We start from the raw sequence: 26,230 nt of genomic DNA, 5'->3' as shown, positions 1-26,230 counted from the left end.
ACCAGTGCAACAGTGTACATTAGGTTTATCTTTACTTAGAGTTTAAGTGAGCTTTCATAATTTGCTGCTCTCTTCCCCCATTTTAAAGAAACATCCTTACAATACAAATCACTTATGATGATATCTCAACAACATTCTGCAGATGACACCCAACAATGTGTGATCATTGCTTCTCGCATTTGAAGTGTGTGTCTGTATGTAATAAAATATGATTATTGGGTGGTGATTTAAAAAAAAAAAAACAAATCCCCCAGATGCAACCATAGTTCAGCTCTTGTATCGTGTGTTTGCATACTTTGTAAGGGAAGCCAATGTATTAGACACTATTTTCTTACATTACCTGAAAGGATAGTTAATTAAGTAAGGCACCTTAGGGTCTGGTGTGTTCATTTGTTTGTTAGCGTGCAACAGGGTGTTAGCAAGGAAATAGGGAGGACAACTCTAAGGGTGAGGCCTCTTTACTGAAGGGCTGTATGTTTTGTGTAAGGATCTGAGTTAGCCTGCTGGTCTGGAGCATGCTGATAAGATGCTCTTCTTTTCACAGTGCACTCCTTAGATTCAAAGAACTAAAAGGCCTGACTAAATTAGAAAAACAAACAGACTTTTTTTTTTCTTTTTCAGTAGTAGAGGAAGAAATGAATGCATGGGTATTATGTAGACCTTAGACCCTGGGTACCAGAGCTTTCTTTTGTTAGTGTTTAGCCATTCTCTATTCAGACATTTCCTACATAGGGAGCTGTGGTTTGAGCCTTTTCCCATTGAAGTCTGTGCAAAACTCCTATTGACTTCATTGGGAATAAGAGTGACTTGGTGATTTTATTTTCACTTAGACTTCACCTGCATGGGTGAATTAGTGTCACAGGATATGAGTCTAACCCTCCATTTGATATAAAGTAGATTTATTGATGTACAATTTAATGTAATCCATTTTCAAAAAAATTGTATTTGTATTCTAAGAGGCTGGTTTTCTTTTATGTTAAAAGGGAGTATCCAGTATATGAGCCAGAGAAGAAGTTAAAAGAATTTTAAAAATGAAAAGTAAATACTCTGGGATAGCCCATGCTGGCTTTTCAATTATAATGTGTTTTTAAGTGGTAGCAGAATGGTGTAAGATGTTAATAGAATCCTGAATCTTTGATAAAATCTGTTTTTTCTGTCAAAATTTCTGGTTGGTGCCAGATTGTTGCTGAAAGTTGACTGCAATCTATCAGCAAAAGGAAAGAAGTATGCTGTCAGCTTTAGTGGAAGGAATTATAATATAATTTTGCCCATTTTAATCCATAGCAAAAATCCCAATGGTTTCAATGGGGCCAGGATTTCACTGATAAAATCTATATGTCGCCTAAAGTAATGTTCATTTTACAAAGGAATCTGTGATTATAGTACTATGCTTGCTATCTGTTTCTATCTCTCTGTGTACGCAGGCTCCTAGGAGCCAGTCAGCTACTTCATTTTCAGGTCAGACAGAGGTGGGTGGTGCCTAATCTTTTCCTCTTCTATAGTGGTAGGGTGAGTAGCAAGCTCTGGTCTCTGAAGTCATCTGTGTTAAATAGGATTTGCCTGCATTGCGGACAGATGAGCACGTTAAAAGTGCTCTTACTGAGCTCATGTCAAAGTTTAAAGCTGCAGAAGTGAGTAGTAACTTGGCAGGTAGTGCCCTGACAAAAACAGAATGCAAGTTCAAGTCTGGCTGAAGAATGCATTGCCTATCCCAGTTGGTTTTATCCTTCAGTAGTTTGTCTGTCAAAACAGTTGTGATCATACGTGCTATGTGAAAGTGGCTAAATACAGTCTAATATTTTCACTCTTCTTTTAAAGGAGGATATTCTATTTACTGTGAAGAGTCTATAATAAGTGGTAATACCTCTTCACCCTCTGCTGTAGACTCTTTTAGATCTCACTTCATTACAACCTACGTATATAGGGAGCCTGAATTTTCCCCTTTCAGTTTTGCCTGTGTAAATCCAAGATAGCAACAATGAAGTCAACATATTTACGCCCGTGTAATGCCAATGTGATGGAAAATTGGGCCTCCTCCCTTCCATCTGCTCTTTGTAGAGCTGCTGTAGTCATTTGATTTGGGATTTTAAATCACTGTGTTCAGCCCACTTTTCCTCATCTCTGATTTTTGGGGGCCAGCGCAAGTAGCTATTTAGGTTTAGGATGAAGTAACCATTGAGACTCACCAGTAGATTCTGGATCAGTATCTGAGCTGCTGTTAGAAAGCCTAGTGATTTTTTTTTTAATTTATTTTTAACAGTTTTGCCTGGTAACAATGGTTCTTGTTACATTTTGATGAGTGTAATGTTTATCTCACCAGTATAAGTAGATTTACATAGTTTGCTGCTTTCAAGCAGATTAACTGGGTGTAACTGCACGTGAGGAATCTAACTCTGATTCAGTGTTTGGCCTTGTTTAGAGACTGACATACAATGCTGTTGATTAATCCTTTCATGTAGCTCTGTTCACAGCAATTTCTATGTCATAGACGGGGTTTTCTTGGAGTTTGAAGATAAAACTGGCATTTAGAAAACATTTAAATTAAGCAAACCATTGCTAGTCTCAGACAAAAAAATGTTTCACTTTCAGGATGATGGGTTTAAAGTATCAAGATGCTATACCTGTAATCCTATATACCATCCGTGGGGTTTTTTTCTCCTCTTGCTTCAGTTTTCTTTTTTGTAAACGTGTATGTCAAGCGACCTCATTAAATTTATGAGAGATCAAGGAGTATAACTGGCATGGTCAGAATTTTAAAGCATGAAACTCCGTAGAAAAATCTAAGAAATAGTTCTTACACAGTACTGTTCTATGAGTGTGCGTGTATGGGGGAGGGGAAGGGATTGGAGAAAGAGACCAAATACACTTTTAGTTTATAACTGTTAGTTTGCTGTATTATGATTAAATAGTTTTTTCAAATTGGTAAGACTTGTATTATTTTATTCCTTACATTGACCTGATCAGTTGCATATGAAGTATGTTTGACATTAATGACCTTACAGACTCTCAGCTTTTCTATTAAACATCAGTGCAGAGAAATCTTACATTTATTATTTTTTTGTAATGTCTTATAAAGATGTTTGTATAGCACTGAGCAAATCTGATCTCTCAAGCATAAACAATCATTGAGTTTCTATAGGTATAATACAAACTTGAATGAAAGAAAATAAAAGGAAGCACCCTAACCTGTCAGATACGACACTATAGATTAGAAAAAGTGATTGATTATGTTTTCTGTATTTTGAAAAATTTGAAATTGCTGTTTAAGTTTTCTTACAGGTTGCTGGATTATCCGTTTGTCTATTTGTTTGAATGCTTAATTGTTTGTTTTAAAGTGTGTGTATATGTATATTATATGATTGTGTGTGTGTGTATACACAAACATATATATTTGCTTATTGGGAGAAAACAGAAGTGTATGTTTTGGCTTGAATGTCTGCTGTTTCTTTTTTTCAAACTTTCAACTCTGATGAATGCTTGACTTAACACATTTCAGAAAGTGTAGTAAACTTTAAACCAGGATTACTCAGTGGGTGGGGGGAACCTTTTCCAGAGGCTTGACACGGTTTATAATACATCACCACAGAACTAAAGTCAAGTAAACAAAATCCTCAGAAGGTGGTTTAAAATATGTTCTCACGGGAGTTGGTGAAAATGGTAGCTGTTGCTAATACATCTCTTTTGTACTGGTGAGTGCATTTTTCACAGCTCTAAAGATTCTATTATTGGTCTAGATTTGTTTTGAGAAACAGGATAAAACAAAAGTTATAAAAAGTCATGGAGACTAGGAACTCTGTACTAGCATTCCTTCAGAGCTCACTATCTTCAACTTCTTATGAAAGTTTTTAGTGGTCTGTAAAGCAGATGCTTTTATTTTATAACGAGAGCTGCTTAGGGGAAAATGTTATGTCTTAAAAAATTTTATGCCAAATTAAATATTTTCCAAAAAATGTATCATTTTCATTCTTGGTGAACTGTTAGTCAGAAAGGATTTCTAGAAAGCCAAAATAACCACATTAAATTCTGCCTGTTCTAGCTTGTTGAAGTAGTTGTTACATACTTTGCATAAGTTTCACAGTTGCAGTACACTGTGGTAATTATAACAGCGCCCTGCAGAAGCCACTGTATTTAGAGTTTCCTGATGCAACAGGAAAGGGAACGGATGAGTTACAAATAGAGAGAGGAGAAGAGTGGGGGGAGAGCCATGTGTTAGCTAGGCAGAGAACTTAAACTAACACTGTTTTTAACTCAAATGTTAGAGGGCTTATCTGCACACAACTTGCACACGTTTCACCAAATTGGTTCTAGTAGATTTTAGTTTAAACCAGTGTAAACTCCTGTGTGGTCACTCTTAAACCAATTTAAAAATCGGCTTCTATTGATTTAGCTTGCGCCACTAACTTAAGCTAAAATCAACGTAAACCAGGTTTAAATCAGTTCGTGTGTCTATACGGGAGTTTTCACTGGTTTAACTACATGGATTTAACACTGCTTTACACAGAGTTGCACTGGTTTAATTAAAGTATAGGCCTGGCCTTAGCCTTGGCGTAAAGTTAATTGGTCTCAAAATGTGTTCCAAATTTAGGGAAAACTTTTGAAGGAATCAGAACTACAGTTTAACTTGTTTGGGTGTTTAAAAACTCTAAACATGTTAAAAAGTTGGGAAGCTTTCATGGAAAGGAATGCAGAATCATAATTCACTGTATAATATTTTTGTTGGTTTGAACTTATTAAAAGTGCTATTTAACAACAGAAATACAGTATAACACTAATAAAAGAAAGCAGTATTTCTTCATTTGTTTTATGTAGTGACCTGGGGAGCTGCTTCAAATATTCCACAGTTTGATGTTCTACTTACCATGGGATTATGGATGTTTAATACAAGGTAAAAAGCTTAGGGGAAAATAAAGTCAGGCATTACTTCGATGTTAAGTCTGAAATGTTAATAGAACAGATGTCAAAATTAGGGTCTCCCCAGCTCTCTCTTTCTTTTTTATTGCCCACAACACGGATAGAAAGCTCAATTTTGCAAGGCGCTCTTGCTGCAGTCAATGAGAGCTGAGGGTGGTTGGTCCAATTGCAGGAGGCTTTCAGATTGTTTATGAATTCATATAGAAAGTGTGCAGTAGGGTAGATTTTTTTTTTTTTTTTTTTTTTTTTTTTTTTTTAGTTCTTCTTCCAGTTAAGTCCCTATGGGCTCTCCATTTCAGGTGCACAGGCATCTCTCTAGCCCTTGATTGGAGATTTTTCCGCTAACAATGCCTCTTCGGCCTGCACATGCACCCTATGCCTCGTCATGCTGGATGCTGAGTCTGTATAGGGATGCACAGGTGAACTGCATTCAGTTCCTTCTCTACTGCCTCAGACTGAGATGAATCTCTAGCGTGCCCAACTTAAGTGTGCCTCCGCTATTTCATGTTCTTTTTATAGTTGTTCGTTTTGTTAGTATCATTAGTTGTTTTTAGTACAGCTCGATGCATGTTCATTTTCATTATCTGGTGGTTCGGGTTCTGTAGTTTCTATTTAAGACTTCTCTTTTAAGAATTCTGAAAACATGCTTCACACCTTGTCCTGATCAGATTTTGGATGGCACTTCAGATTCTTAAATCTTGGGTCGAGTGCTGTAGCTATCTTCAGAAATTTCACATTGGTACCTTCTTTGCGTTTTCTCAGATCGGCAGTGAAAGGGTTCTTAAAATGAACATGTGCTGGGTCATCATCCAAGACTGCTATAACATGAAATATATGGCAGAATGCGAGTAAAACAGAGATGGGGACATACAATTCTCCTCAAAGGTGTTCAGTCAAAAATTTAATTAATACATAATTTTTTTAACGAGCGTTATCGGCATGGAAGTGTGTCCCCTGGAATGGTGGCCGAAGTATGAAGGGGCATACAAATGTTTAGCAGATCTGGCATGTAAATACCTTGCAATGCCAGCTACAAAAGTGCCATGCCAATGCCTGTTCTCACTTTCAGATGACACTGTAAACAAGAAGCGGGCAGCATTATCTCCCAGAAATGTAAACTAACTTGTTTGTCTGAGTGATTGGCTGAACAAGAAGTAGGACTGAGTGGACTTGAGGCTCTAAAATTTTACATTGTTTTATTTTTGAATGCAGGTTTTTTTGTACATAATTCTACATTTGTAAGTTCAACTTTCATGATAAAGAGATTGCACTACAGTACTTAGGTGTATTGAAAAAATACTATTTCTGTTTTTTTAACAGTACAAATACTTGTAATCAAAATAAAGTGAGCACTGTACACTTTGTAGTCTGTGTTGTAATTGAAATCAATATATTTGAAAATGTAGAAAACATCCAAAATATTTATTCTATTATTGGTTAACAGTGCGATTAATCACGCGATTAATTTTTTTAATTGCTTGACAGCCTCAGTAGTTATATTTATTACGTAAGTGTTAACAGTGAGAGGATAGTTTGTTTGTTTTTTGTTTTTTCTCCTCCTCTCTTTCTTTGGGAAGCCTTGTCTTCCTGGAGGGGCATGCCTGGCTGACCAGGTTTCACATGCAGCCTGTGCTGCCAAGAGGCTATCCCAGTAAATGATGGCTACTCTAAGTGTGTTCATTGTTTGGAAGAGTCCCATGTCTCCCTCTCAGGTTGAAGGCTCCCCTGGCTACCTCTCAGGTTGAAGGCAAGGAAGAACAAGGAGATTAAGCTGAGACTGTTAATAACGGAGCACTCAACCAGCGTCTGAGTCAGGTTAGGAGACTGCCCTCGTACATCTGTCTCCAGACAAATCCAGCTCCCCATCTATTTTGGTGCAGGCTTCCCCTGAGAAGGGGGAGATCATTGGAGGCTTCTGAGCAGGCTCCCAAAAAGAGAAGTATGTACTCTCATCTGAAGGAGCTTGCTTTGTAAAAGCCCAGGTCCCCTATGAGATCTACAACCTCTACCTCAGTACCATTGAGTCAAAGGACTCTTTCACTGATACCAATGGAACTGGAAAGCCCCAGAGGTTGAGGGAGAGACATAGCTCTGACAGGGCTTCAGTACCCTCTCTCAGGGGCAAGAAGGGTAAGCGACCCTTTCTAGTACCAGCAGACTCAATCCCTCAGTCTGCACCTACCAATTTGATACCCTCAGTACAGAGCAAGCAGTAGTGCCAGACTCCTTCCTGGGGGGGGCTTACATCGGCACACCTGCCATTGATGGTATCATCAGCTTAAGCTACTGCATTTCTGCTACTGTGTCGGTACCAATTCCCTACTCAGTACCGTAAGAGTGTCGATACACAAGGAACCCGTCCATATCAGATGTGCCTGAATCCCTGCTCCTCGTGGGTATGAAGTCTCTCTTGGTACCAAGACCTCAGTCTCCAGCCTGCTACTGTCCCCTGTTCTGCAAGACTCTTCATCCTTTTCTCTGGGGGCTCTTCCACTGGATGAAGATGATGAAGGGGACTTGCAATTAGTCTTTTCTATTTCAGTCCAGGGTTCCCCAACATGTCCTGTCAGGAACCCATTTGTTGACAGTTACAGAAAAGATAATGACCATCATCAAGGATGGTAGAACCAACCCTGCATGCCACCACCTCTCCTGTATGCCTCTTCCTTCCCCCCCTCACAGCCATACTGGGATCCTTCGGCTGCTTACCAACAGCAATTCTCCAGACCACTGGTACCATCTCAAAGGGAGACTAGGGTTGTTCAGTCCTCTCCTCCACAACCACCTGCCTCAGAAAAAGCAGTTATGCCTCCACCACCTTCCTTGGCCAACAATTTTCAGCAATTGCAAGACCTCATAAAGAGGATAGCTGTCACTCTTCAAATTCTACTGGAAGAGGTCAGGGATTCACAACCTGAGATGTTGGCTGTCCTACAGTCAACAACACACTTAAGGGTGGCATATCCATCAGCAAGGCAATCCTGGATCCAGGTAAAACTGTGTGGCAAACACCTGCTACTATTCTATCAGTGTGCAAAGGGGGCGGATTAAAAAGTATTACATTCCCCCTAAGGACTCTTATTTTCCCACCTTCTACCTAATTCTGCACTGCAGGATTGAAAATTAGCAGGCGGTCATGGCCAAATTCAGTTTCACAAAGTAGAATAGCTTGACGGCCTTTATTGAACACGAGGCACAGGAACAGAGGGGGCAATTCCAATCCATCATTTCAAAGGGCTAATTATTGGCCAGGACGGCTCTTCAGGCATCCGTGGATGCTGCAGACACTGCCGCCAGGTCCATTTCCCTGGCAGTAGTTATGGCCTGGACATCATAGCTCCATCTCCTGGGGTTTCCATTCAACAATTGTAGCCTTTTCTCAGAGACCACTTCTCTCTCTGGAGAAACTGCTTAGAAATCACCTGAAGTGGACAACCCACAGGGACACAACTCGGAGAAGGAGAGGAGTTACTCACCTTGTGCAGTAACTGCAGTTCTTCAAGGTGTGTCCCCCTATGGGTGCTCCACAACCCACCCTCCTTCCCCTCTGCTTTGGACTGCTCTCTGTGGAGACATTCAGCTGGAGAAGGAACTGAGGGCAGTTCTCTCGCACATCCTTATATAGGTGCCTGGCACAAGGAGGCGCATCTATGGGTCGAACGAGCACTGCTAGTGGAAAAATCTCTGATACAGGGTGTGATGGGTTGGATCACAGAAACCCCCTTGGGAGCTGCCACCCAATGTGCAAAGACTACCCCTGCTTCTGTTTTCCCTGCCAGCTCAGGACTCCCGCACCCTGTCTTGCTGAGCCAGACACTCCTGTCTGGCTCCAGACACAGACCCAGGGTCTGAATCACTTGTCCCAAAGCTGCAAGTTTACCTGAAAACAGCTCGCAGTAGTGCGCTTGTCTTTAGCACTCAGATGCCCAACTCCCAATGGGGTCTAAACCCAAATAAATCCGTTTTGCCCTGCATAAAGCTTATGCAGGGCAAACTCATAAATTGTTCGCCCTCTATAACACTGATAGAGAGATATGCACAGTTGTTTGCTTCCCCAGGTATTAATACATACTCTGAGTAAATTACTAAATAAAAAGTGATTTTATTAAATACAGACAGTAGGATTTAAGTGGTTCAAAGTAGTAACAGACAGAACAAAGTAAGTCACCAAGCAAAATAAAATAAAATGCGCAAATCTATGCCTAATCAAACTGAATACAGATAATCTCACCCTCAGAGATGCTTCAGTAAGTTTTTTCTCAGACTGGACACCTTCCAGGCCTGGGCACAATTCTTTCCCCTGGTACAGCTCTTGTTGCAGCTCAGGTGGTAGCTAGGGGATTCTTCATGATGGCTTCTCTCTCTCTCTGTTCTCTTCCCCCCCTTTATATATCTTTTGCATAAGGCGGGAACTCTTTGTCTCTCTGGGTTTCCACCCCCCCTCACTGGAAAAGCACCAGGTTAAAGATGGATTCCAGTTCAGGTGACATGATCACATGTCACTGCAAGACTTCATTACTCACTTGCCAGCACACACATATACAGGAAGACTCACAGGTAAATACAGCCATCTGCAGACAATGGGAGTCATCAAGATTCCAAACCATCATTAATGGTCCACACTTTACACAATTACAATAGGCCCTCAGAGTTACATTTTATATTTCTAGTTTTAGATACAAGAGTGGTACATTTATACAAATCAGATGATCACACTCAGTAGATTATAAGCTTTGTAATGATACCTTACAAGAGACCTTTTGCATGAGGCATATCCCAGTTACTTACATTCACTTATTACCGTATTTTCTCTAAAACTATCTCAGTTACATTATATTGACCTATTATCAAGTTTTTATAAAACCATATAGACTGCACAACGTCACACAGGGCTCAAGAGTTGCATGTACACCTGAAATGGCGCACCCATAAGGGGACGCATCTTGAAGAACTGCAGTTACTGCACAAACTGAGTAACGTCTTCTTGCTGTGGAGTCCACTCAATCAAAGTTTCTGACCTTGTGTGATCTCAGTTCTAATGTTGCCCTTTATTAACATCAGTGTTGCTTTTATAAAGATATACATTATATATAGTATATTTCAGTACTAATTTATGTTGTTTTTGAAATGCACTCATTTATCTGAGTATTTGAGCCTGTAAGATGGGTTGGAGTGGTTTGAAGATATTCCATTCAGTCAACTACGCCCCCGCCCTCCCCCCCCCCCCCCCAAAAAAAAATTGGGGTGAGGGGATGACGCCTCCCATCTAGAATAACCCGGAATTATTAGCTCTACAAAGACTCTCCCCACCCCCAAAAGTTTTAAATCACTGAAATTAATGGTTCAGCGTCCAAGTGTAATCGCAGCCATAAATATATATGTATGCATTGGTGCAAGAATAAATTTGTCATAAAGCTTCGTGTGCACAGTTCAGAATCCAAGTGACTAAATTCAGTGTTCAAATACTGCCTGCCATACATACAGGAGTAGTCTCATTGATGTCCAGGGGAATACTCGTGTTAGTAAAATAATTGGGATTTGCCCCCAAATTAGGATTATGGTTGTTTATAATAAATCTGTTCCAGTAAGAAATTGGACTGGTGACACCAGTGCCGAAGTCTGTAGTTTGCTTATTCAGTTAAGGGAGAAAGTACGTTTCTTTCAGCAGGAGTCCTATTTCTGTCTAGTAAGCAAAAGTTTTGTGTATGAAATGTACTTAATTCAGTCACAAATTATTGGTCTTAATGCAGGAGTTACAGGCTCTAGGATTTCACCTAGTATTATGCAGGAGGTCTAACTATGTGATCACAAAGGCGTTAAAACTTATGAACCTATATGTTTCATTAACTTCTTTTCCCCCTTGATGTCTCCTTTCCAAATATTGAACGGGCCCAACACTACAAAGCTTATGAAACCAATGAAATCAGAGATACTCAGACTCACAGTTTATCCTCTTATGGATCCAGCCCCTAATCTTTCAATTTCAAGGTAATATGGCTCCATAATTGTTTACTTATTTGGGATGCACTTGTAAATCATTATTAGAGTTGGTTATAAACATTAAGCATTCAACAGTAACACAGCTTGACATGTTGCAAAGATAGGATTATTGCTATAGGAAAATGAAGTTGAGCAGTTCTTATCTGGTATTCCAGGACCAAGTTCTTTAGAGTTTACATACATGGGAAGTGACTATAATAATGTGACTACAGCTGAGTGAATAATTGTCATTTAGCATCTATCCACTCATGGAATATCTGCAAGCAGATCCCCTTTACTATATTTGACAAATACATTCTTGAATTTTCCTCTACAGTCCAAGGCCCCACCAATGATTTCCTTTCCTGTTTAGGGACAGGATTTCTAAGCAGTGCTGATGTACCAAGGACTAGAGCATCACTGGTAAAAATACAGCGAAGGCAGGCTCAGTGGCCACTTCGAGCAGTTTTGGTTTTTTTGCATGTGTTTGACAGGAGACTGGTGCCAAGGCAGGGTGGGAGAAGTAGAGATGGAGTGAAATGTCCTCCCACCCCACAACGGAACACTGTTTTAGGCAGGTGCTGAGCTCATGTGCACCAGCTGTGATGCCAGCAATAGTGCTAGTATTCTGGCCAACTGCCAGCACATGTGTTAGTACCGTGGTTGCTGTTCTGGAACTCTGTGATTATAGTGGAGCTGTATAATAACTGTATTATAGTATCAGTATTTAGCACTAATAGGACCATACCCACATCTAGCGTAAATCAGTATAGCTCCATTAACTTAAGTAGAGCTACATCAGTTTACACCAGCTGAGGATCTTGACCCTCTACTGCTTTACGTACATTAAATAATACTTAGAAAGGTTTTCAGATCTAACTTTGTTCTTCTTCTCCTTTTGAAGTAGACCATGCTCAGCAATGGCTATGAAAATGATTAATTGTACTATCACACATCCATCCCTGCAGCATTTTGGGTGCTACTTATTGACTTAAGCATGCACTGAAGAGCAGTGTCCTGCTCTTGTTGAACGTTCATAATTTTATTTCAAATCCAGATTTCTTCATGTGAAGGATATGTTAATAATTCTGGACTAAGTGTATGCCAACACTTCAGTTTTAAGACAAGGCAGTTTCAGTTATTTTGAGCTCCAAACATCTGAACAAAGTTCCTAATAACTTAAAACCATTTTTATACTCCGATAACTAAAAAACGTCTGTGTTTCTTCATTATCGCTTTAAAAAAAATTATCTCTGGGCTCCAGCAAAAAATGAAGTTTCAGCCCCAAAGGCAAATTGTTGGGAATAAGTTAAGGCAGTGGTTCTCAACCTTTGTGGATGACTGTGCCCCTTTCAGGAGTCTGACTTGTGTTGAGTACCCCCAGTTTCACCTCACTTAAAAACTACCTTGTTACAGAATCAGACCTAAAAATACAAAAGTGTCACAGCACACACTATTACTGAAAAATTGCTTACTTTCTAATTTTAGCATATAATTATAAAATCTATCCATTGGAATATAGATATTGTACTTGCATTTCAATGTGAGACTGAGCCTGTTTTGCACTTGTGACCCTTGTCTGAAGCCTGAGCTCTGCCTCCTGGGGCTGAAACGAGTAACTTAGCTTCAGCTATGGCATGGGGCAATTACCCTGCTTACCACCTCCTAATGCCAGCCCTCCATTTGCAAACCCCATAAACCCGTCCCATGACCACCCTTGAGGCTGCAAGCACTGGGTCGAGAAACACTGATCTAGATGAATTGGGTACCCCCTGGAAGACCTCTGAGTATATGTACCACCGGTTGAGACATACTGTGTTAGGGGTTTAGAATGGATGTGCCACCTCTACTATCACTATATAATTGCCATAACTTCTGATTTCAAGGATAACAGGAAGTGTAGAATAAAACACAATTGTAATATGACAATGAGACCTTCAGAATGGAAGATGTTACTTATAAAGGAAATTATTCTGATGTTAGTTGATTCTGATAAGGGACAAGCTCATGCTAAAAATACCTCCACATATAATCATTTGTTGATGCGGATTTACAAGTACTATTTTCAAACAAATGTTTTTTAAATTCAAATTTAATCTTTTCCCTGTGTTGCAGCTTTATTTTTATACTATTTTTTTTTTTCAAATAAGTCAGTGTTGCCACATGTGGTATGTTGTTATGTTCATGCCCTGTGTGCATTTTTCCCTTCCACTCATGATGATCAGCCACAGGAAAAACATTTTGGTACAATTCAATTGTGGGTCTGTTTGGGAGACATGAATATCAAATGTATTTGCTACCTTTAAATGAGTGTATACATGTCAGTTTAAAGTCTGTTTCCTATAATGAGCTTGATTTTTAAGGTCGCTAAGAATCTTTTGCACCGTTATGTCCCTATAATGGGTCTGATTCTAAGAGTGCCAAGAATCCTTTGTGCCACTCCAGCTGCATAAAGGGGACAGAAAGCTGGCTTAACAGGCCAGGTTGGGGTTCTCTCAGCATGCTTATGCTGGCTCTGTGCCACCCCACCTTGAAGCTGCTGGGGTAAGGTGCTCAGCTGGGGAAAGGGTGCTAAGTGATTTTCTGCTACGAGAATGGCCATTAACAGTAGGGTGAAAATTGCACTGGAGGCGTAATCAGCTCTCTGCTGGCCCTAGAATCGAGGGACCTAAAGGTGATGTAAAATCATCTTTGTTTCCCCCCTTGGGGCATGCACTAAGCACAGTTTGGCCAGACCTCAGAATGTGGCCAACTGTATTAACACTTTTTAACATTACAACAGCTCTCGTACCGACCGAGGAACTGTTAACTCCTGATATTCGAAGCCTAAAGCTCCTGTCTGATCCCTCTTCCCTACAATCCACTTTCCATCCCACAACCTTGTCAAGATCTGATTTTCTTTTTTCCTCAATACCCTTTGTCCAGGACATTGCAACAACTCCAGCTCCTTCTTCAAAACCTGCTTGGACCTAGACATAAGTCCATTCCTATTGCACTAGTTTAAACCTATTGGGGAGCCCCACCTGCAGTTACAGGAGGGGTGTCCTCTTTGGGGCATTAGTGGAGTCCTCTGGACAACCAGTGCTTTTTCACTTGTTCTACGTGTAGAGTGTAAAACTAGACTGGCAAGTGTAAAACTAGACTGGGAATGTTCTTTTGCTTTGGTTCTGTTGGTAAAATATTGTTGGTTTTTATGTCTGTTTTAGGTGAGTGTATCCCCCTGTGTTTTGCATTGAGTAGAAGCTGGTATGTTACATTTTATATTGGTGACTTCAGAAAGTTTGTCATTGTGCTTAATATGTTCTGCAGTCTACACTGGTGACTTGAAGATGTGAAAATTACCAAAAGGTTTTAAAAGGTTGTGCACATGCAGATTGATTGCATTTCACAGTATCCTTACCACTTCTATAATTATTTCAGTAAATCATTGATGAATGGAAATGCTGCTTCAAAACTGTGGACCCAGACCATCAAATTTATTCTTACTGATGTAGTGCAAGGGAGAGTAAGCCCCCTGACTATGCTTTGCCATAACATATCTCATCTTTTCAGCTGGTAGTCACTAATGACTTGATTTTTCAAAAGTGCTGAGCACCACAAATTCTGTTGAAGTCAGTTGGAGCTGTAGATGCTTAGCAGCTTTGAATATCCAACCATAAGGCTTTTTGCTGATATTAGGAGCCTAACTGCTCTAGTGGGCCACTTTAGGTAGTCATATACCAGTGTCATTGAGCTAACTAACATCAAACAAAAATAAAGCCACTTTCTGATCCAAGAGCTATTGGATTTAACAGGAATTTGGGTAGGTTACCATTCTACCAGGACATGAATCAGGCTGTGAATTCAAGACTGTCATGTAGATAAAGAACGCTGGTCATCTGACCTGCACATAAAAATGGTGGTACCAGCCACAAATATGGGATCTGTTTATTGGAAGTAGCACATAAGAACCATGTAGGACTTGCTGATACTTAAAGGGAAACTCTCAACATAAAGTATACACTTAAAAAAAAATAGTGTTTAAAGTAGTTTCAGGTATTACACCTGTCCCTATATCCCCCTGCCAGTTTTGTTTTACAGTCACATTTTCCTATTTTTAAAAATGTTTTGTCTCTCCCCTGTCATTCTCACAAAGAGAAATTGGCTGGCTACACAGAGAGTTTCAGTGATTAGGTACACAAAGTGCTGCCAAATGCACAAAGCAAACAAAGTGGAAAAATGAAAATAATACGTTCCCTTATAACCTCTTTCAGTTCCAGAAATCTTGGAAGTTACAAATACCAGTGGGTATTAGACCTTTTTCAGACAAAAATGTGTGGGATTTTTAATTCCTGTTTTTTAAATTGACTATCCCTTTAGTAGACATTTTTCTAAGACCATTTAATTTATCATTTTCTTCACCTTTTGTAGAATATCTGTTTTCAGGAAAATGGGTTATTATGCAGTGTAATCTAAAGTATCCCCTTCCGCCGTCCCGAATCCAGGAGTTTGAATGCAGAAGGGGTTATTGTAACATCATACAAGTGAACACCATAACTTCAGTAGAGGATTGAGCAGCTATGATAGATAGATCTCAAAAAAGCAAAGATGTTGTCCTCATGCACATATTTCTTATTAAAAAGGGAAAGCAACCCAGAGAAGCACACTCTTCCTGTTCCTCATTGCTATCTAGCCAGATTTCCCTAGACATTAGGGAATTGCACTTCTAAATCATATTCTCTCCTTTGAAACTATGGAGATAAGTTCTCTTGTCTCTCCCACCTCTAGGCTTAAACAGAATTCACTTTGGCTGTCCTTCTGAGGTATACTAAACAATGTGTTTTTGTTCAGTGAAAGCACTTTTGTAAGACTTTGTCTGCACTAGAGCAAATTCCTTGTATAGAACTGCTAGCTTGATTTGCACCTGTGCAACTTACATCTGCATAAGCTGCAGGCCATTGTTTACACTGATGCCATACATCTATACCAAGGGTTGGCATTGGTGCAGCTACCTCAGTGCCAAAAGCCCCCCTATAGACCAGCACACGGCCCGTCAGGGTAATCCATTGGCAGGCCGCGAGACAGTTGGTTTACACTGACCATCCACAGGCATGGCCACCCGCAGCTCCCAGTGGCCGCAGTTTGCCGTTCCCAGCCAATAGGAGCTGCAGGAATCAGTGCGGGCTGCAGGGACATGCTGGCCACCGCTTCCTGCAGCTCCCATTGGCCAGGAACAGCAAACCGGGGCCACTGGGAGCTGCGGACAGCCATGCCTGCGGACGGTCAATGTAAACAAACTGTCTCTCGGCCAGCCAGCAGATCACCCTGATGGGCCGCAGTTTGCACACCACTGTTACAGACAATGAGTACTTTTTTTTTTTTTTTTTAAGAGCATCAAAGGCCGATTTTCAAAAGTAACTTAGAATCTTACACTCCTAAGTCCCATTGTCTTGCAATAAGACTTAGGTTCCAATTCCCTGAGTCAATTTTGAAAAATGGGACTTAGGTTTCTAAGTCGCTTAGGAACTTTTGAAAATTTTACCCATGGCCTTATTTACACTGCATACAGTCACAATGAAATTGAGAAATCAGTAGGTAAGTCAAAGCGGAACTTATTCCTCAGTCTTTTGTATTAGAAGCTAACTCACATGTTGTTGCTGTCTTGCACATTTTTATTCCATTTTAATACACTTCTGCAGCTTAACTAGCCTTTTCCAAGCCATAGGTATTGTACATTACTGATATTTGCAAAAAACACCAGGGCCATGTTTTCAGCTGGTATAAATCAGCGCCAGTGTAGTAAATGGCACTAAGCTGATTTGCACCAAATGAGAATCTGGTCCTTAAGTAGGAAGCTTCAGGGCATTCTGCGAGGTCAGTTCCACATCCCTAACTCTCCCCCCCCTCCCCCCCACTCCAAAATAGAAACCAGCAAATGTTGCATAGTGTTATAATAATATTCAGCGGCTTATATTCCATTTGTCTCTCTTCAGTTTGTGTCTCTTTCTATGGAGGAAATTTACTTTCCTGGATGCTATGTTCTCCTTCACATGGAGAACTGCAAACTCAATATCACTAAAGTTCAGCGTGACCTACAGCAAAAATGACCCTTTTTTGAAGGGAGCAAGCTGTATACCTTATCTTCCTTGCATTTTAAAATATTTACCAGGACAGTACATTTAGTACAGTTGTACTCTTACTGCCATACCTGGGGTTTATTCTCTATTGCCTGTCATTTACATGTGTGAAAAAGACGTAAAACTGATTTGACAGTATTGTATACCTATTTTGTGCTCACTTTGTACAGATGTAAATGATTACACAAGATGCAAGATAATGGAGAATCATATCTATGAAGTGTATTTAAACTACACCGCTAGTATTATTTTTTTTTATCTTAACAACCTTAAACAAATGTGATTTGGTTTTTAAATTGTTAGAGAAAAGTCTAGCAATTTAAGTTCTTTAATCCATCCTTAAAGAGCTGCTGATTGTTTATGGAAACATTCTTGAAACAGCCCCATGTAGTTCTGTATACTTATAACAATTTGGAAAGGAGATGCATAGAAGGATCAGGAATATGCAGTACCAGCATATAGATTTCAAATATGGCTGGCTGGTCTCTTCAGATGATATCGGACATACACCTGCCCCCAATGATGCACAGCTGGGGCCTGGTCTCTCAAATGTCTGCACCCCATTATATGAGATGGATGAATGGGGCAACATTGATTGCAGGAATATATGGTATGGAAAAGGGTGGTAAGCGTGAAGGGGCTGAAGGAGAAAATAGTGACATGTTTGAAGTTCCATCCCTTTCCGTTGAAGGCCCAAACTACCATTTCAACAGCAGTTTGTTGCCCTGTCACCCACTTGTATCTCTTCTTCAAGTGTAAAGGCTAAGTTGGAAGCTATTTGCTATTACAAAATAGTTTTCATAGAAGAAAATGAATTGAATTTACTCCTGGGACACAAACTACAGTTGCTTAGCCAGCTGAGCTTCTGGGAAAAGGGAGTTAGGAGAAGGGGTCTGACTAAATAAATAGTCTAGGTCCTTACAAAGAGAAAATTATTGGTAAAATTAATATATATGTACATAAGCTCAAAACTGTAGAGAAATTCCATTTATAGCCTTTTCCCTACTACTTTCTCTTAGTGAGGAGCTACTTTTCATGGTGGAAGCATAGGTATACGTAAACATTAATCAAAACAGTTCTTTAAAAAAAAAAAAAAAAAAAAAGAACAAGCCAAACTTTGCTAGCAATTATGCACTCCTGGCTATGCATTAGTAGGCTACTGGTGCACTTCTCTGGTAGATGAATTTGAGCCATGCACCAGTAGCCTCCTAATAAAATAATGCACATCCTGTTGTGACTTCTTCCTATAATAAATAGTAGCAGTTGCATTTTTATCATGTTGCATAATACAGAGACAAATGAGTGCTTGTTGAAATTAAAAAGCAAGCAATTCAAAAATGATTATAGAACCTTTTGCTCAACATAATCTGCGCAATTTTCCGCCACGGCAAAAGTATAACAAGGAAATATTTGTACTTGCGTAGCTTCACAGTGAGAACCCCGGCGCATGATTCTCTATTGTCCGCACCTTGTGTGGTCATTCACTCTAGTGCAAGGTCGTGTAAGATACTACCATTCTGATTTGGTAGCATTGTGCACCCAGTTAGCTCTTCTTGCCTGGGTGTAAATGACAGCATAAAGTGCAGAGCAACCGAGATTCAGGCTCCAGGGTAGAGGGCCCCACACCAACCAGAGTAAGCCATACTGCTGCAAGCCTTGTGTTATGTTGGTTCACCACATCTACAGAAGAGGAGTGGGCCTACAGCGATATGAATATCCCCAGGATAGACAGGCTCTGAGATTTCAAAATAAACTAGATGCCTCAACGAGGGAGCTATTATGCTAGACAGGATAAATTACAAAGCTGATCTGTACTTCAGTGTATAATCTAACCTAGTGCTAAATAATATATATTCAGGTGGGGACAAAAAGAACATCCCCCTTCCTAACTTCTAACCTCCATGATACAAACTTGCATAGCTAGGTTCTTTGTGTGGTTGGTTCCTCCTCCTCTTCCACAGAGGAATCGGTGCAGCTCTGTTAGGTGAAGATCAAGATTTGGGAGCCCAGTCACAGCCCAGTTGCACATAGGCTCCCACTGTGTTTCCATACAGGGGGAAGGGGCAGGCCAGGCAAAAGCAGGAGTAGGGCTGGTATATCCGCTGCTATACAATATATGGAGAGTTGATGCACCCATTGAACACACTGAGGATGGAGGTTGTAGCATCTGCAGAGGTTGCAGCAGTGGCTTTAGAACAGCTCCATTACCACTCAGTGGCTTGGGGTGAGGAAATGTTTCCCCTGCATGTCCCCCCGCGGATGAGACCAGACTACTCACTCTTGGTATGGGGTGATTCTGGCACTAGAACAGGGTGGTATATTAGGTGTCCCATTGGCCTCTTACAAATGGTAATTACTGTGTTTGTGAGCAGAGTATTTAAAGTTATCAGCCAATATTTGACATTGCTTATTAGCAGCTGTGCGGTAATTAGTCTCCAAGTCTTATTCAGTCTCTGAGGCTTGATCTACACTAAAACCTTATATTGGCTTAGCTATGTTGGTCAAAGATCTGAAAAAAAACATACTCCTGACAGACACAGCTATGCCAACAAAATCCCTAGTGTAGACACAGCTAAGCTGCTGGAAGAGTGCTTCTGTCAGTGTAGCTAGGGAGGTGGTGTTCCTACACAGATAAGAAAAGCTCCTACAGTTGGTATACACTGCATTTATGTGAAGAGGCCATGCCAACATAGCTATTCTTGTAAATGCTGGAAATAGCTAGAACCACGTGCTGTTGGGAAATGTATCCAAAATTACACGTAATGTAAAATAAGTGAATGGCGTAAGTACTGATTTTAGAGTAACTGTGACTTACTACGTGTAAGGATGTATTTGTGAAGCTTAAATAAAAAACTGCATGTTCAAGCAACAGAAAGTGTATGGAATTAATGCTTAATTCGTAGACAGTATCCAAATGAGTTGCTATGGATGTCTCAGTCTACACAATGAGCTGAGAGGTGAAAACATTTTTTGTAGTGCCTAAAGGCTTTGCTCAGAAATGAGGAAGGGGCTGGGGAACTATGTGTTAGGTACAGGACATGTACATAACAAAAAGTTGGTCCTTATCCAAAGAGATTACATTCTAATTTTAAGATTGGGGTGGTGGTATGCACATAGTAACAGTGAGACAGTTATGCTAAGTGTAATAAGCAGCAGACACAGCAGACTTGCAGTCATGTACAATGTGTTTTTAATAGGACTTGATTGCCGTATACACAGACATGCACAAGTTCTTCAGTGTTTAAAATTATATAGAATAAATAGAAAATGACATGCCGGCTCTCATATCAGCCAGAAAACGCATCTGTGGTCTAACCCTGTGACAAACAATCTAGCAACAGTTCCAGTGCTACCAACGCTATGGAGTTTGCCAAAAAAGCAGATGCTTCTTCCGACAGATATCTTTTATGGCTTAACATTTGTGTCCTGTAATTACTGTCTAAAGGGAAGAGGGGAATGGCAGGATATTGCAAAATGAACAGGAACACAACATTTTAATTTAAATAAAAATACTTAATCTTGCATTTCATCTAATGATTAACATTTGTATAATTTGATTTTTAAATATTTTTAGTTTGTATTTTAACAGGATAAAGACTTTGTAACAGAAATATAGTATTAATTGGTAAAATGTGTTTATTAGCAGCATCTAATCCCCATTACATGCGATATTCAGTGCAAGTATCAAACAAGCTGAAAGCAACATTTCTAGTGTTCATCAGTATTCCCTATGGAACCCCTAACTCTGTGGAGTTGGGGTAGGAAAGAGAGACTATTTACTAGAGCTGTTCGGGAAGTGTTTTTGATCTCTTGAAAACTTTAGATGAAAATGGAGAAAGGTTTTATTTTTTGTCAGAATTAGTCTTTAAAAGTTTTCAGGTTTTCAACAGCTGAAAACCAAAGGTTTTGTTTAGGGGGGACTGGAGGGGGGGAAAGGGGAAAGAAGAGGTTTATTAAAAGGACTCTTGCTGCAGAAATTTCTGTGTTGACAAAAAAGCCATTTTTCTTCTAAAAATAGTTTTTTTGGGGAAAATTTACTAGTCTCCTATTTTACACTAGTACCATTATTCAAACAAAAAGGCATTGGGCAGGTCTCTGAATAAATTTAAGTGAGTTTATGGTATCCGAATCTCAGTACAGTGCTCTTAAATCAAAAAGGTTCCCATAATCCTAAACGCTGTTTGTTGGGATATGGGTCTTTTTGGCCTTTTGAGACATACACAGATGTGTAGCTGGGGCAAACAGCAGACTTCAAAGCAAAATGATGCCTAGCACCCTGAGAAGGTAAGAGCAGAGTGTTACTCATGTGTTACCTTAGGTTAACTCCTAGAACCCTAATGCTGGAGCTTGCCGGTCAGTTGAATACCAGGGGTGCCTGTGTTTTTGCAGCCTGCAAAGGGATAGTTAATGCCCCCAATGAAAGCTGAGCTGCACTGTTTTCTTGAGATAACTTGTGATTGCTATGCTTGGCATCTGTGTTGGTAGGGAGATCTGAAGTTTTGAAAACAGTATTTAATGGATATCTTAATGTCTGTCAGGAGAGCACGAGTTTCAGAGAGGGTATTTCACAACAATAAGATATTTGCTGACTTGCAGAGAAGTGAAACTATAAGAAAATTCTGAACATGCCAGCTCTAATCTAGCTTGATGTTTTTGTGCATTGGAGTTTTGGATAATTTTCCATGAGGTAGAATAAATGCCTGAAACTGTATTTTATATAGGCTGATTTTTGTCATCCACATTCTGGGCTGATACGTCAGAAGCACATACAAGGGAGTTGTGGAGGACAATCTCTGAGGATAAGCCAAAAGGGACCATTGTATCATTTAGTCTGACCATATTGCAGGCCAGGGGACTTCCCTAAAGTTCCTGTTAGAAGTAGAGCGTACCTTTCAGAAAAACACCCAATCTTTTATTTTAAAATTTCCAGTGATGGAGAACATTGTAATATTGCATTCCCTGATTCTGATTTACACCAACAAATGGAATACATTCCCTAGCTGTTATATAAAGTAAAGCTCATGCTTTATTATTTGCATTCAATATTGTGCTTCTACCTTATAGCTCCTGTATAAACTTATTAATATTTAATTAAATAAAATTGCTCCAAAGAGCTTTTGTTTGGTTTTTGTTGTAATCACAGCTTGATTCCTTTTTGCCTGGGCTAAAACTTGGCAACAAGTGCTCCATATCTTCCTACTAAATGAAGGGTTGACCACAAAAGCATGCAGATATCATCTGTCCCAGCAGCTCACAGTTCCCAGCAGAAAGCTCTCATCTTCCTTCAGGCACTTGAGCTTCTTGACCTTCCCTGGTTTCCTCCTGACTAACTCCCCTAGATTACCCGTGGTAATGCTGCATTCATGGATCTCACCAAGAAGCCCACTGAGGCCCTAGAGAGTAAAATGTGAATTAACTTTCTGAGTGTCAATTTAGTTTAGTTTTAGATTATTTAAATTGCCATGTCATGCCTCAGTTGCCTGGCTGGTGCAAGGAGCTGTTCTGATATAGACAGCAGAAACTTCAGAGCTTCCTCCAGGGAGTTGAGAGGCAGGGCTGAGAGGAAGAAAGGATGGGTATGGAAAAGGCTGTCAGCAGCCATGAGCAGGAGAGTTGTTGAGGGAAGTCACTGATAGCTTGTGCAAAGGAGCAGGGGAATTAGCTCAGCTCTTTTTCCCTCTGCCTGCTCTCTTCTGGCGATAGCTTATATGCTTTAGTGTTGGTAGTCCTGAGTCCCAGAGACAAGAGGCAGGAGTGTGCACCTCCACTGGCACTGATGGACGAGCCAGTCAGTGAAGTTTTCAGAAACACTGCTTGGGGAGAACAAGCAGATCCAGGAGCAAGGTCCTCAAGGAAAGAAAGGCTCATTCTTCTGCTTCCATTGAAACTTTAGAGATGCTTTCAAAGCAGCCCAACTGGGAATGGCTCCCTTTACCTCTTGCTGCTTGCACTGGTCCCCACACCTGGTTTAATAGTGTTTAATAATAATGCAGAGCTTTTGTGTGATGATGTCACCTGCATGGAAGGGACTTGCCTGCTCTCAGAATGCACTTGTTTCTGTTTCCAGCCTCTGGAGCATCAGTACCCTTGCCAGATGAGGAGAAAGGTCTGAACAAAGGAAATAATGGAGTAGGCTTTGAATATCAATGGGGATTTCCAGACATACACTGGTTTGCAGCTATCTCTTTGGCACTGTGAGTCGCCCAGATGTCAGGCCCATAGTCCTATGTGAAAGGGGAGAATGGAGTAAGTCTGAGAGACCTAGGAAGATGTGTAGGCCTCACATATAAAGCAGGTACCACTCTCCCCTCCACTGCAGGGTCCTTCCACTCCCCACAAGAGTTTAGGAGGTTGATAGGTTGTGGGTATGGAAGGGGCCATGTAAGCCTGAGGACTTTCTCAACTGTGAGAGGATCCAGAAGACCCAGCTTCCTGAAACTCCTTCTATTGAGTTGGGTACTGGAAGTGCTTTCTGACTCCGTGTCAGAGAGCTGACAGACTGCAGAGAGGGCCAGAGAGCCTGCCTCAAGACAGAAGATGCAAACTGCAACAGCAGGTCCTTCTGTGTCATCCATTGGGTATTCTTTTTGCTCAGTGGAAGTTGGACTCCAAAGATTTCCAGAAATCACCACCTTTGCTCAATCTGTCATACTGCATCAGAGAGGGTGGTGGAAAGATGGAAATTAATTAAAGGGAAGCCTGTGGGACTCTCCCAGTGAAATCCTCACTACAGACATCAGTTTGTTGGGATAAGGAGCATCTTGGAATGCAATGGCCCAGGTTCAGTGTTTGCTGATTAAAAAGGAAGCGGGATAGTCAACTGTCTTCATCAGAGAGCAGTCAGACTAATTTCTCTTTGGCATTTATTTTTAGCCCAGAACATACATCCTATTTCCAACCTCCTCCTGTTAGCTCATTGATTGCTTTTGAGTAAAGGATAGTAACTTGGTACTTTACTGGATATGACATGTTCCATTTCCCTCAGTCCAAGGCATCTTTGTGCATGTGGAGCTTTACCTAAACTGTGGACAGAGGATTTCATCCTCCAGTTTAATACCTATCCAGAACCTTTCAGAAGTAATGTTATAATTTAATTACATTCACCCCACCCATCTGCGTGCGCACACACACACACACACACACACACACACACACACACACACACACACACACAGAGTTCAGTAATTTTGCATCAATACCAATTTATATATTATCTCAACCAACCTACCTACCTTTCATCATCCCGATATTTTAAGTGGATTAAGTGGTAGGTACTTCATACGTAATTACTTGACTATAACTAGCTGAATGCCAATGACAAGATTCTCTAGAACCATCCAAGTGGCATTTTAGACTAAAAGAGGCACCTTGTGTGTGCTGTAAGTAACTTACAATCTGTACTTCTATTAAACAACATAAAAAAGACTTTTATTAAAAATGTGATCTTCTCCCCCCTCCACCCCACATGGAGCATATCAATTAAACAGTAAAATATAATTAAATACACGATATTCAACTCCATAAACATGCTTTTATAGTCTGAATTAAATTAGAGAGCTATAGAAGGCTGGGACAGGAGTAGCATTCTGTGTCAGCATGCGGGATATTCAGGTTCAAGTCTCCTTGTTTGAGTTTCCCAGGGCAATTAGAGACTGGGAGCACTAAAGGGCAGTCTGCTGGACTCCTGGGTCAAAGGAATATCTCGAAGCACCAAACAGCAACCTTTCCCTTTGATTGTGAAAGGAGCCCACTTCTCCTTGTCTGGAATGATGATGGCTGTGACCCAAGTCCTCAAATACAGATGAGTTTATCTATAAATTTCTAATGAACCCATCACTGTAGTATCTAGTATATGAAATTTAAAGAAAGAATGGTTCAGTCCTAAAGACCATAAACTCCCATCACTTTGTGCTGCTTTCTTATTCGGGATTACATATGGTTATAAGATTGTTTAAAAGGAGGAGGGAGAAAAATTGTTCTTGTTAACCTCTGAGAATAGGACAAGAAGCAATGGGCTTAAATTGCAGCAAGGGAGGTTTAGGTTGGACATTAGGAAAAACTTCCTAACTGTCCAGGGGGATAAGCACTGCAATACATTGCCTAGGGTGGTTGTGGAATCTCCATCATTGGAGGTTTTTAAGAGCAGGTTAGACAAACACCTGTCACGGATGGTCTAGAAGATAATACTTAGTCCTGTCTTGAGTGCAGGGGACTGGACTAGATCTCGAGGTCCCTTACGGTCCTACACTTATATGATTCTCTGATTATTCCTGTTGTTTGTTTTTATATGCAGAGGAAAAGCCGACAGGCAATTCTGCTGTTACAAAAATGCCAAAAAGGATGACATGTCACAATCACATAAGAGGAGCAAAGGCTTTGCCTTCCTCAGATGAGGGCCTTCCACTGGGAATGCTCAGCCCTTGAAAATTTCACCTTAGTGACCATTACCTGTAACTTTTCCATTGATCACTGCTCTCAGGATGAGGTTGTGAAGGATTAGCAGTAGGGTCTCTGAGTGAGCCTCTGAGGGCTTTGAAGATTCTCACCAATGGAACAAGGAGGCACAGTATAGCAATAGAGTGACCTATTTTACGTAGAAGGTGAGTCAGTGCGTGTTGAAGGGGATATAGAGGAAACTCCTGGGGGAAAGTCTAATCGCTGATTAGTTCTGGGAATGAGTAGTAGGAAGGAAATGGTAAACCAATGTGGACTGGGAATGACATAATGAAAAGAGGTATTGTCACTACACAGCAAAGACCATCTATTCTTCAGCTTTATTAATCATTTACACTGATTTAGCGTTAATTTTCAGATTCTGTAATTCATTTTAATACGAAAAATGTTCCTATAGGAACATTAGGAATTAATGTGTTGCCTTGTAGATTCCAGTTTAAAAATCACATTGCAAAATGTTTAAGTTCACATCACTAGATTAACTGCTGCTCTTAAAGAGACTTCATTTTAATTTGAAGCAGAATTTGTTTTGTAAAATAAGCTTTTAAAACTTAAAACCAATCGAAACATTTGCAGTTATTGTTAATAAAATCTGCTATTAATCAAACACATTTCTCAACAGTGTTTCAAACCCAAGCTACGCAACAATAAGAATTTGAAAGTAAAACTAGCAACAAACAAAAGTGAAACTAGCATAATTGATTTCGCATTGTACATGCTAAGAGTAGTATAGGAAGTAAGTAAAGAGTGTAAATAATAGTAAATGAATT

At 40.2% G+C, this 26,230-nt stretch overlaps 1 protein-coding gene across 12 annotated transcripts in view; it reads left to right on the top strand.

Moving 5' to 3' along the window:
- RBMS1 (RNA binding motif single stranded interacting protein 1) overlaps nt 1-26,230 on the top strand; it is a 187,161-nt gene that overhangs the window by 58,895 nt on the left and 102,036 nt on the right. The window contains exon 1 of one of the 12 annotated variants that reach the window (XM_065560712.1): nt 94-184. The exons of 10 other annotated variants lie outside the window; for them this stretch is intronic. The gene's annotated coding sequence lies outside the window, so the exon portion shown is untranslated. Of the gene's footprint in view, nt 1-93; nt 185-26,230 lie in introns of those variants that run through there. One more of the 12 variants, XM_065560710.1, reaches the window with a different exon arrangement.

This window comes from Chrysemys picta, chromosome 11 (genome assembly GCF_011386835.1).
Source record: "Chrysemys picta bellii isolate R12L10 chromosome 11, ASM1138683v2, whole genome shotgun sequence".
NCBI classification, from domain to species: Eukaryota; Metazoa; Chordata; order Testudines; family Emydidae; genus Chrysemys; species Chrysemys picta.
This window is presented reverse-complemented; position numbering and strand designations above follow the sequence as displayed.